Genomic DNA, 12452 nt, shown 5'->3' on the forward strand with positions numbered 1-12452 from the left:
GCCTTAGCCACAAATGCGTTTGGAGCTGGGAGTCATTTTAAAAAAACAACGCTAAATGCAGTTTTTATTTTCCTTCAGATTGAAAGAAGCTTCTGTCTGTCTTCCTTACCCATTCACAGAGGAAAAAGTGATTCCTGCTCTAATGCAAGTCAGGCTGCAGACCCAGACGGGACTGGGGGTGTCACGCTGGTTAAAAGCTGCACCATCAGTTTAGGCTTCTTTCCTTCCATTCCTTGCCAGTCAAGCTCAAGGTTAAGGTCAAAATTAAGACAGCTCCACCACCCTATTTCACTCTCCCCCAAAGGCCTCGAGTGACCCTCTAGGGATAGGATGCTGTTTTGCAAGTGGAAAGAGTGGTGTCTCATCCCTACAGGCAGGCCCGCCCACACACCATCTCCAACTTGAAACAGGCTGTAGTGGGACATCTCAGAGCTTCAAGAGCACCACCCCAAAGACTACGCCAGGAGTCACAATCTCCAAGGGGCTTTAAATTTTGAATGACTACCAATGTATCCTATGCTGCTTCCTATAAAGAGAATCTTCATTCAGTTTATAAAAGTCTAAGGAGATTCTCAGTCATCCAGGTCATGGTTGACCGATTGCGTTTTGAAACGCAATTGGTCACTTTTTCCCCTTCAAGACATTTCACTTCTCATTCAAGAAGCTTCTTCAGTTTTGAACTCATAAACCTTCTTAGATAAGGAGTGAAATGTCTTCAAGGAAAATCAAAATCCAGTTGCCTTTCGAAAAAGCATCTTTGGATCAATTTGTAAAATATAAAATAATAAGAATATATTAAAAGCAGTAACATATCCAGTGTTCATGTAGAGGACATCTGAATGAGGAAAAGCAGCAAAACTCATATGTTAAGTTCCATCTACCTATCTATCTATCTATCTATCTATCTATCTATCTATCTATCTATCTATCTATCTCCATCTATCTATCTATCTTCTATCTATCCATTCATCCATCCATCTATCATCTATCTGTCTGTCTGTCTATCTATCTATCTATCTATCTATCTTCTATCTATCCATTCATCCATCCATCAATCCATCCATCTATCATCTATCTATCTATCTATCTATCTATCTATCTATCTATCTATCTATCTATCTATCTATCTATCTATCTATCTATCTATCTATGTCACTACCTGGCCTTGTTGCTTTTAGTGTAAGCCGCCTAGGGTTGCCTTGAGGCAAGAAGGGCAGCAAACAGATTAAAGAAACTCATATCCTGTCCATTCATTCCCCAATGGCTCTGGGAGGATTACTAGATAAATTCAGACAAATCTACCCACACCAATGCTGCTTCATATAAACAGCAGCAAAAACAAAGTAATAAAAGTATACTTCATTTAAGTTTGGAACCCTTTTCTGGATTCTGGTTTTCAAGACATTTAATGCTGAATATACAGGAACATGGCCAGACTTTGCCAAAGCCAAACCAAAGAGTCGCCCCAGAGGGAAAAGTGAATTGCTACAAAGGAGGGCCTCCAACCCCTGCAGCTTCCAAGGATGGATCTCTGGTCAACGTTAGGAAAAGCCACTAAGAGATCATTAAGTCCAGGGATCAATCTCTCCTGTGCAAATCCCCCATTGGGAGAGGGGAAGAGGGCCATGGTGTGCCTCATCTAGCCTTCCTCCAGAAAAGGAGAAGGGAGCAGCCTTCTGTACACCTGCCCTTTCTCAACTCCCTTGAAAGCAGACTGGTGTGCAGTACAACAACTTCACCCACACCTACGAGGACAGCAGAAGCAGTGTCAGTGTGAGACTGCCCAAGTGACATGCCGCAAGGAAGAGAGCATCCCAGGAGCAGCCCTTCCTATTGCAGAGGCCTGCTGTCCTGTATGTTATTCCTCCCTGTGCCTGTGTTCTCGCATGCGGCACAAGGTGCAGCGTGAATGGTGGCCATTTTCAAGGGCTGCTGGCAGCTCCCTGCTGCTCCTCTCCTTTTCTTGCTGAGCACACAGGATGCAATTACACAGAAGGTAGTCAGAGTTTCAGGCCCAGCTACCCTGTAGCACAACCAGGGCTCCTGAATCAGCGTAGCAGCCCCCCCGCCCCCCGGGGTGAAAGTGTAGCCTGAGGTCTAATAGATCCTTTTTAATTTAATAGAACATAAATGAAACCATTTCCATCATCTTTTGCACTCTTCCTTTAGGGGAAGGAGCTCCCTTTTCTGACAGTTCTACATTGGTGAAAGAGATAAACAAACCCTGGACCATTCTGGTTTTCTTTACACCAGTGGCACTTAGACAAGCTGGTAGTAGAGATGCGTTTCTGGCAAGAGGACAAGCCTTTCTCTGCACATCACAAGATCTGGGTTCAGGTCCAGCCATGGAGTAAATTGACACCTCTCCCCCCCTTTACTTGGCACTGCCAGCAGGGCCTCCTTGCTTGCCAGTCGTAGCTGCCTCCTGCCAGGAGATCAGTGGGGACCATCTAATTGAAAGCAGCAGGGGCTCCCAAGGGGAAGCGGTTCTCTCCTGAAGGCACCCAGCTTATCCCACTTCCCTCCCTTCTTCACCAAGACTGCCCCAAAGGCACAGACACACTTCCATAGGCCAACCCAGGTGAAACAGAAGACATGCCTGCCATTTATAGCTTTGGTGATGAAGAGGGATTTCTTTTTCAAAGTGAGTCAGATGAGCGAGCAAGCACGCCCTTCCTGACCAACAACCAAATGCCAGCAGGTAAAACCCAACGGAGGAAAACGTTTGTATTTTCTACGTTCTGTATTAGGTAACACCATCCGTTAAAACCTCTCCACCCATTGGTTGAGAATTGGTGGCCAGTCTTCTATGAATGCTGCGAGACTCACACCAATGTAAATCAATGGCAATCCTGGTAACACAGGGCTGCAGAATGGGGAATTATGGTAAAACTCCACTGGCCCTCTGCGTCCCTTCTCTTTAGGATTTTACTTTTTAAAACTATACTAAAATTTTCCTCCAGTTTCTCATCCACCATCATCAAAAGTTATATTTTTGTTGATTTGTTGGCCAGTGTGAGTGGGTGGAGTTCCTTTTTTGATATAAAGTATGGATAAAAGAAATATTAGACAGCTGTCTAATGCTGAATGTCTCTTACTAAAACCAGTGTGTTCCTCCACTGTAATATTATTTTGCAACAACTAGTTATCTACCTACAACTTCCTTTAGGACCTTTTCTGAACAACAGAACAGTGGTACACTTGCTCTGGTCTTTTAGAATCTGAGCTCTATAATTTTTTATTTTATTTATTTATTTATTTTATTTGTCACAACAGTATATATAAGCACAAGCATGAAATAACTATACGATATATAAGCATATATATAAGCATAAGCATGGAATAACTATACGAATTGGATACAATCAAAGGGAACATTAGGACAGGAACGGTAGGCATGTTGGTGCTCTTATGCACACCCCCTACAGACCTCTTAGGAATGGGGTATAATGTATAATCTGAATGTTCTACTGATAGCTCAGGATTCATGAACTGTGGGTTTCTTGGTTCTCTGAGCTTGGTTGTTTTTTTCAGACATTTCTTCACCAAACTAGATAACATGAACAGTGTTGATGTTGATGCTGCTGCTACCTAGTTTGGTAATGAAATCTCTGCAAGGAAACAATCAAGCTCAGAGAGCACCAAGGACCCCACGATATACGGGGCTCCATTAATTCAGCAAAGGTCTGAACTGAACTCTAGTACGGAAGTTTTTTGGAGAAGAGAGGGGAAAGTCTGGAGATTGAATTTCACTTAATTGAGCTCTGAAATAGTTGCCCCCCTGACCTCTGGGGGAATGGATTCAGGATACAGGGAATGGGCTTTCTGAAAGGCAGGGGAGGGAGAGGGCAGAATATTGCTGAGTTGTAATAACTGGATCAAGTTTCTATTGACTGACCTCCTGCAGAAAGAGATGAAAAGGTGGTTTATTTTGCTCTAAAACACAAAGTTGTTGAGAACTATTACTTTCATCTGACTTGAGATTCTGATTAGTTTTGTCCTAAGCTTTACATATTCATGATCAAACTGAGCATCTCATTTGCCCTTGGGGTTCTTGAGCAAAGCTTTTGCCAGCACAGCCTGCACACACAATGTTGACTTCTCGAGGTTGCTGTGCATGGTGGTGGCTGAGGACCCATCACAAATGGACTGATGGGCTTGCAAGGCTTGGTCGGAATTTAAAAAGGAGAAAGCTCTCTTACACAACTTTAAATCCATCTTTTTTCCAGAGAGTCTGCTGGGGCAAAAGTCTTCCGGTGATGGATTCAATAACATATTGTACTAGTTTCCTTACCAACAGAGCCATTTAGGATAAGGAGAACAGACTTAATAGTTATTGGAACAATTCCCAGCCTCCCAGAGGTGTCTTCTTTGGAACATCAGCCAAAAATGTTCCACAAAGTTTTCCTGGTGGTCTTGCAGCAGCCAGATATTGATGAGCCCAAGAGTGGGAAGAGGATAATTAAAGGAGTCTGCTCAACCCAACCTCCGAAGGCTCACAGTGGTTTATTAAGGCAGACTTAGTGGCACCCAAAACTCATGTTGCAGTTGCCAAAGAAGTCTATTTAATCTCAATCCACCTGTAAGCAGATGCTGCTGCCATCTTTTCTGCATCCTAGATGGAAGGAAAGTGAACTCTTACTAGGGTATTTTCAAAAGGCTCCTGAAAATTGACAATTTTAAGATCAAAAAACCCCAAGTCATCCAAATATCTGGGAATTCTGTTTCAAGCCTTGCCGTTCTGGTCCAACTAATGAGATCTGCAAACTTGACACAACAGGCAGAAATTTGCCCCCTGCAGCAGGCCATGGCAATGAATACGTTTCTCAGACCTAAAGGTACCAAGTTATGTGGGCACACAGGAACATGCATTTCTTGGAACATGGGCCCTTTAGTAGCAGTTCAGTGAAAATCTCTAAGGACCCATCTGGTGGGCCCACTATTTCCTGATGAAGAGAGAGAAAGAGGCCTGAGTTGGTCAAAGGCCCTCATGCAGCTCTGCCATCTGAGATGTTGTCTCAAAGTAAAGTTCTCTGAAACTTCTCAACTTCGCAGGATACTCCCTCAAATCTAATCAAAATAAAGTTAAGTTTAAGACACTACAGACTTTCTACTCATAATCTGATCTCAAATGTTTATGACAAATTGCATAGGTGGAAATAAAAACAACAGATTTTCAACCTGGATTTACAAAAGGAATTAAGCTTGAGCCAAAGATCAATGACCTGCTAGGAAGGCCATTTTCAGTGGCCAAATTCCACATGGGAGGCTCCCTCCATGCCTGACCATCAGCTGCTCTTCTGGAAGAAAGATTCAAAGGCATCTGATCTGAACCTTGAAGGAAATAGAGGCTGCCTCCTTCTTTCCTGCCCTTTTTTTAAAATGGGTGCAGAGACTGAATCCTGCCTCTTTGAACAACCAGACACAGCCCAAGAGATGTGACCTTATTCTTCTCTTCCTGGACTGCCTGGACGTCAGAGATGATCTCTGAAGAGCCATAGCTATTTATTGCATGAGAGTTTAATATTCTCTGTTTAGAATCTCAGGGCCCTTTAGGGCAGAATTTAAAAACTGTCATTTTGTGATTTTACAATACCAAATTTGTATTCATTTATTTTGATCTTCCTAGGGCTATTTTAGTCATAAAATGGATAAAATTTGTATTTTGTTGGTTTTGTTTTTAGTGATCTGGAAACTAATTGATCTGGAAACAAAACTGCTAAATTGCTATTAGGTCAACTACCTGATCTGAGCAGCACAAAATACCAGAGACCTGCTATACAGCAGCAAAGATCTGGGAATTTGTATTTATTTTTCGCAGCCATCTACGGGTTGTCCAAACTTTAGCAGCTAAGATTTGGCACCCAGATAGATCTATACAAATCCTGACCCCATTAGGTCCAAGAAATCACAGGACTATGCAGGTTCTAAAGCATTTGTTAATGAACAGGGTGAATTGTAACTAGAAAAAATGGGAAGCAGCTTGGACTTTTATAAATACTAAGGTTTTAGCATCTTGGCATCTTTAGCATCTGATTTTTACAATTCAGCAGCCCTATGCTTCACTGAAACCTGGTTAAATGAATCAATTGAAGATAGCAGCCTGCATATCCCAGGGTTTCAGATTCAATGATCAGACAGAATTGCAGAAACATCTGTTAAAAGAAGGGAGGAGGCTTATGCTTATAGATCAACAACAGCTGGTCTCAGGATATAACTATAATATATAAATTCTATGACGAAAACTTAGAGACATTAATTATCAACTGCAAACCATACTATTCACCTTGTGAATTTTCCTCATTTCTTCTAATTGCTGTTTATGTCCCACCACAAGCCTGTGTAAACAAGGCATTAGAACTCTATCTGACCAAATTATGGAGGCTGAAGTCAAATACCCTGATTCACTGGCCATTATTTTGGGAGATCAAAACAAGGCAAACTTAAGGAAAGAGCTACCAAAATACTTTCAGCACATCAATTGTCCCACTAGAGGGAAGAATACTTTAGACCAGTGATGGCTAGTCTTTTTGCTGTCACGTGCCAAAAGCGGGGGGAGTGCGGAGGGTCGTGCACGTGTGTGCCCACAACCATAATTCTATGTGCCCTGCCCCCATGCATGAGTGCACTCCCCCCCCGCTACCCCCACTTTTGGCACGCAATGGCATGTTCGGCATGGTAGGCTTGCTTTTTGCTCTCCCCAGGCTCCAGAGGGTTTCTAGGAGCCTGGGGAGAGCAAAAATGGCCTCCCCCCCCCACTGGAGGCCCTCTGGAGGCCAGAAATGGCCTGTTTGCCAACTTCTGGTGGGCCCAGAAGGCCCAAAAATCAGCTGGCCAGCGCGGGCATGCATGCCGGAGCTGAGCTCACGTGCCCACCGATATGGTTCCGCGTGCCACTTGTGGCACACGTGCCATAGGTTCGCCATCACGGCTTTAGACCATTGCTACACAACACTAAAAGATGTTTATCGGTCTTTACTATGAGCAGCTGTAGGACACTGTGATCATTGCATGATTCACCTTGTACCAGCTTCCAGGCAAAGACTTAAAATCACAAAACCAACAATTAAAGACTTGGATTGAGGAGGCAAAGTTAAAGCTACAGGCTTGCTTTGACTGCACTGATTGGAATATTTTTGAAGATACCTCTGCAGACTTGGATGAACTCACAGATACTGTAACATCATATGTCGGCTTCTGTGAAGACCTATGCGTACCCACCAGGAACTTGCGAATATATAGTAACAACAAACTTTGGTTCACAGCTAAACTTAAGCAACTACGTCGTTCCAAAGAGGAAGCCTACAGAAAAGGTGATAAAATGCTATAAAATCAGACCAGAAATGTATTAACAAGGGAGATCAGAGCAGCAAAGAAGCTACTCTGAAAAGCTAAAGAATCAGTTCTCAACAAATGAACCAGCAAACATGTGGAAAACTCTTAAAAATATCACCAGCTATGGCAAATCTCCTTCCCAGGAAATCAGCAACTGGCAGATGTCCTGAACGTGTTTTACTGCAGGTTTGAAAGGAAACTACAGCCACCTATCTCCACAACCCCCATCTCAGACACACCAACAACAGCCAAGCCTGACCCCATCCCATTGGGTTCACAACGTCAGTTTTGGAAGGCAGTTTTCTTTTTGCTTCTTAACTGCCACATATTTTAGCTTGGGAAGTTGGGAGGGGGTTGTTGTTGGAGCGGTAGAAAGTTAGTCATAACAACATTCCGTATTCAAGGACTTTTGCCTGCGTCTGATGTAGACTGCCTGAAGATTGTATCCAAGTGAATGTGAAGAGTTGATTGGACAATGTGATGAACTTGTGGGTGTGGGGCAGGGCTGTGAACTGTCAACTGGGTGTGGAAAACCTGGAAGCTTTCAGTTTTAGGTTTTCCCAGCTGTGCCAACATGACATCTCTAATAAATTGGAACTTTGAGGAACCTCAAGCCTCAGAGCTTTATTTCGTTGGGAGTGTTCCTTGAAACCCTGACACACCCCAGTGATCACAGAAAAGGAAGTACAAGACCTATTTCACAGACAAAAGCCAGGAAAAGCTCCAGGCCCAGACAAGATAACTCCTTCTTGCTTAAAAGTCTGTTCTGACCAATTGGCCCCCATCTTTACCCGAATCTTCAATAAATTACTAGAGATGTGCTATGTTCCTTCTTGCTTCAAATGCTCTACTATCATCCCAGTGCCAAAGAAGCCCACAATCAAGGAACTAAATGACTACAGACCAATTGCTCTAACATCTGTAGTCATGAAAACCTTTGAAAGGCTAGTGCTGTCCCACTTGAAAACCATCACGGATCCACTGTTATTTCCCTTGCAATTTGCATTCCGAGCAAATAGATCAACAGATGATGCTGTTAACATGGCTCTGCAGTACATCCTACAACATCTTGAATCTCCAAAGACCTACGCAAGGGTCCTGTTTGTAGACTTTAGTTCAGCATTCAATACCATCATTCCAGACACTCTTCTAACTAAGCTAAACCAGCTACAGGTACCTGAACAGACTTGTAAGTGGATCACAAGCTTCCTAACAAACATGAAGCAGCAGGTGAAGCTAAGCAGAATCACATCAGATACCTGTACAATTAGCACAGGGCCCCCCCAAGGCTGTGTGCTCTCCCCACTTCTCTTCTCTCTGTATACCAATGACTGCATCTCTAACGATCCATCTGTTAAACTACTGAAGTTTGCGGATCACACAACAGTGATCGGTCTCATTCGAGACAATGATGAATCCACATACAGACGGGAGGTTGAACAACTAGCTTCATGATGCGACCGGAACAATCTGGAACTGAACACACTCAAAATTGTAGAAATGGTGGTAGACTTTAGGAGAAACCCTTCCATATTTCCATCTCTTACAATACTTGACACCACAGTGTCAACAATAGAGACCTTCAAATTTCTAGGTTCTATCATATCGCAAGATCTAAAATGGACAGCTAACATCAAAAAAGTCATCGAAAAAGCACAACAAAGAATGTTCTTTCTGCACCAACTCAGAAAACTCAAACTGCCCAAGGAGCTGCTGATCCAGTTCTACAGAGGAATTATTGAGTCTGTCATCTGCGCCTCTATAACTGTCTGGTTCGGTTCTGCAACCCAACAAGACAGACACAGACTTTAGAGGATAATTAGAACTGCAGAAAAAACAATGGCTACCAACCTGCCTTCCATTGAGGACCTGTATACTGCACGAGTCAAAAAGAGGGCTGTGAAAATATTTACAGACTCCTCACATCCTGGACATAAACTGTTTCAACTCCTACCCTCAAAACGATGCTATATAGCACTGCACACCAGAACAACTAGATGCAAGAACAGTTTCTTCCCGAACACCATCACTCTGCTAAACAAATAATTCCCTCAACACTGTCAAACTATTTACTAAGTCTGCACTATTATTAATCTTCTCATCGTTCCCATCACCAATCTCCTTCCACTTATGACTGTAACTTTATTGCTGGTAATCCTTACGATTTATATTGATATTGTTTGCTGATTGCTTATTTGTACCCTATGACTATCATTAAGTGTTGTACCTTATGATTGTTGATGAACGTATCTTTTCTTTTATGTACACTGAGAGCATATGCACCAAGACAAATTCCTTGCCGAATTAAGAATTCTCTCCTCTCCTCTCCTCTCCTCTCCTCTCCTCTTCATTAGCGATCCCAAGCAGAGGGATGGACTAGATGCCCCCTGAAGTCCCTTTGAATTTTATTGTTCTGTGGCTTGATAGGGCTCTGCTGATGTTGCAAATAGGCACCTCAGGCATCACAGTAGCTGTGTATTGTGAGCTGTCATTGGATTGTCTAGGAAGGAACGTTGACATATATATCAAAATGAACTGGTAGATTATGATTCATGCCTGCTGCTGGGGTACAAATGGGACCTGATCTCTGAGGGGCCGATACTCCTGGGTGATCTCCATCCGCTGTTTTCCCTGCTCGATTGATTCCTTTCTATCCAATGCCCGCCAGGATCCATCTCCCCCACCCACCCACCCACCCCGCCTTAGCTAAGCAAAGGTTTTCCCTCTCGGCCTTTCGTGGTGGGGGTGATCTTAAAAGCCACGAAGAAAACAAGCAGGCAGGGAGGACTTTTCTCTCTTAAACCGCTGCCAATTCCCGCTCTCTCCTGCTCTGCCTTTTAGGCCCTTGCTTGGCTAGTTCCATTTCGGCTCCCAGGACTTCTGCTGTGCCTGCCTTCCAGTTCATAAGATTACTTCTATTGGGAGACAAGGCTACTGTCAGGCCTGGATAGATTAAGTGATCTGGATTCCATTAAAATGTTGAATTTAGGGTTTAAAGGTTGACTCAGCCTTCCATCCTTTATAAGGTAGGTAAAATGAGGACCCAGATTGTTGGGGGCAATAAGTTGACTTTGTATATAATATACAAATGGATGAAGACTATTGCTTGACATAGTGTAAGCCGCCCTGAGTCTTCGGAGAAGAGTGAATAAAAAAAAATAAAAAAATATTTAAAAAGTCAAGATATAAAAAACAATGATTGGAAGAAAGAAAAAGAACTGTTGCTGCAGTTAGCAATTCAAAGCTAATTCAGTGTATTTTGAGGGAATACAGGTAGTCCTCAATTTACAACAGTTTGTTTAGTGACCATGCGAAATTACAACGCCACTGAAAAAGGTGACCTTTTTCACTTACGACCATTCAGAGGCTTGAGAACTGGTTCATAAATATGCAGAGTCCTGCGGTCATGTGATCAAAGTCAATGGGAAAGCCAGGTCCACTTAACAACGGCGATACTAATTTAACAACTGCCGTGATTCACTTAACAAATGTGGTAAGAAAAGTCATAAATTGAGGCAAAATTCAACAAATATTTTTTTTTTTTTTTTTACATTTATATCCCGCCCTTCTCCGAAGACTCAGGGTAAGGCAATAGTCTCATTCTATTTGTATATTTATATACAAAGTCAACTTATTGCCCCCCCAACAATCTGGGTCCTCATTTTACCTACCTTATAAAGGATGGAAGGCTGAGTCAACCTTGGGCCTGGTGGGACTCGAGCCTGCAGTAATTGCAGGCATCTGTGTTTAATAACAGGCTTCTTATAGCCTGAGCCACACCGCGGCCCATTTCACTTTAGCAACATAAATTTTGTGCTCAGTTGTAGTCGTAAGTCGAGGACTACCTGTATATACTTAGTGAATCTTAATAAAAATATCACAAACTGAAATGGAAATACAAATTTTAAGATTTGTTTCATTCCTTTTTCAAAATTTCTGAATTTTACAACAGTGCCATCAAATTTGAAAGACTGATCCAATCTGCTCATTACATTTTCAGCAATTTTGAGAGAATAAATTATTATGAACAGAACTAGAGTAGTATATTATTTATTTATTTATTTATTTATTTAATCGCATTTTTATACCGCCCTATCTCCCGGGGGACTCAGATACCAACCAGAAAACATTCCTATTTTTTTAATTACCACATTCAGGATAAATTTATGTTATTTTTCCATTGAAATTGTCATTGATACACAATTGTTGCTGCATTTAAATTCTGCGTTCACTTAATCACACAAACTTTGATTCAGTTTCTGAGTCAAAACTTCACCCGTAGTTTATAAATAACACCCAGCAGATGTTCCAAGTTACGTGTTCTAAGATTTCTCAGATCCACTCAGATATTCTTTGCTTTGTTGCTACAGTTGTTTTTAATACAATGCAGCTTATCTGAAAATACTGAAGCCAGATGGTGAACGAGACCCCTGTGAAGTAAGAGTCTCAAAAGATCTTACTTTTTATCTGATGAATAACCAAATCCTACAATCTACACAAACTGTTATTTCTCCACTGAGTGTTTATCCTCTCTTCTTTGTAAAATTAATAATAATAATAATAATAATAATAATAATAATAATAATAATAATAATAATAATAATAATAATAATAGCAAAGTAAGAGGAGATAAATCTAGACTTATTTTTCTCCTCTATTTATTCCAGACCTTACTTAGTATTGAATTATATCTTATGAATTGTTTAGCTCTGTTGATATCAGCCAGGGATATTGATGCAGAGGCTTTGGAAGTCCCATTCATTCCATAGAGAGGAGCCACCGTCCATCTGGTCATCCATGTTAAGCAGTTAAGATGGTGATACTCTTTAAATTTTGGAGCCGCCAGCCGAAATGATAAAATCTTGAATTTAACCCTTGATCTTATACTGGGCCATATGTAGCTCATTACCTATTTATCCAGAAATATCTTGTTTTCAATTTGTTTGAGAATCATTTGGAAAAGAAACTTGCCTTGGTAAAATACCGTATTCATTTTAACAACTGAAGAATTAAAGGGGTTAATTAGAATTAAAGGGATTGTAGGGATTAAAGGGATTGTAGGGGTATAGAGCAGAACGAGGGAAATTTGGTAAAGCAAATTAGAAATCAGTCTAAGG

At 41.7% G+C, this 12452-nt stretch overlaps 3 protein-coding genes across 3 annotated transcripts in view; 2 read left to right on the forward strand and 1 right to left on the reverse strand.

Moving 5' to 3' along the window:
• The window catches only part of GUCD1 (guanylyl cyclase domain containing 1), a 319725-nt gene that overhangs the window by 306684 nt on the left and 589 nt on the right, over positions 1-12452 (forward strand). The window lies entirely within an intron of this gene.
• The window catches only part of RSPH14 (radial spoke head 14 homolog), a 97453-nt gene that overhangs the window by 29050 nt on the left and 55951 nt on the right, over positions 1-12452 (forward strand). The window lies entirely within an intron of this gene.
• GNAZ (G protein subunit alpha z) overlaps positions 1-12452 on the reverse strand; it is a 67359-nt gene that overhangs the window by 14945 nt on the left and 39962 nt on the right. The window lies entirely within an intron of this gene.

This window comes from Ahaetulla prasina, chromosome 15 (genome assembly GCF_028640845.1).
Source record: "Ahaetulla prasina isolate Xishuangbanna chromosome 15, ASM2864084v1, whole genome shotgun sequence".
Lineage (NCBI taxonomy): Eukaryota > Metazoa > Chordata > Lepidosauria > Squamata > Colubridae > Ahaetulla > Ahaetulla prasina.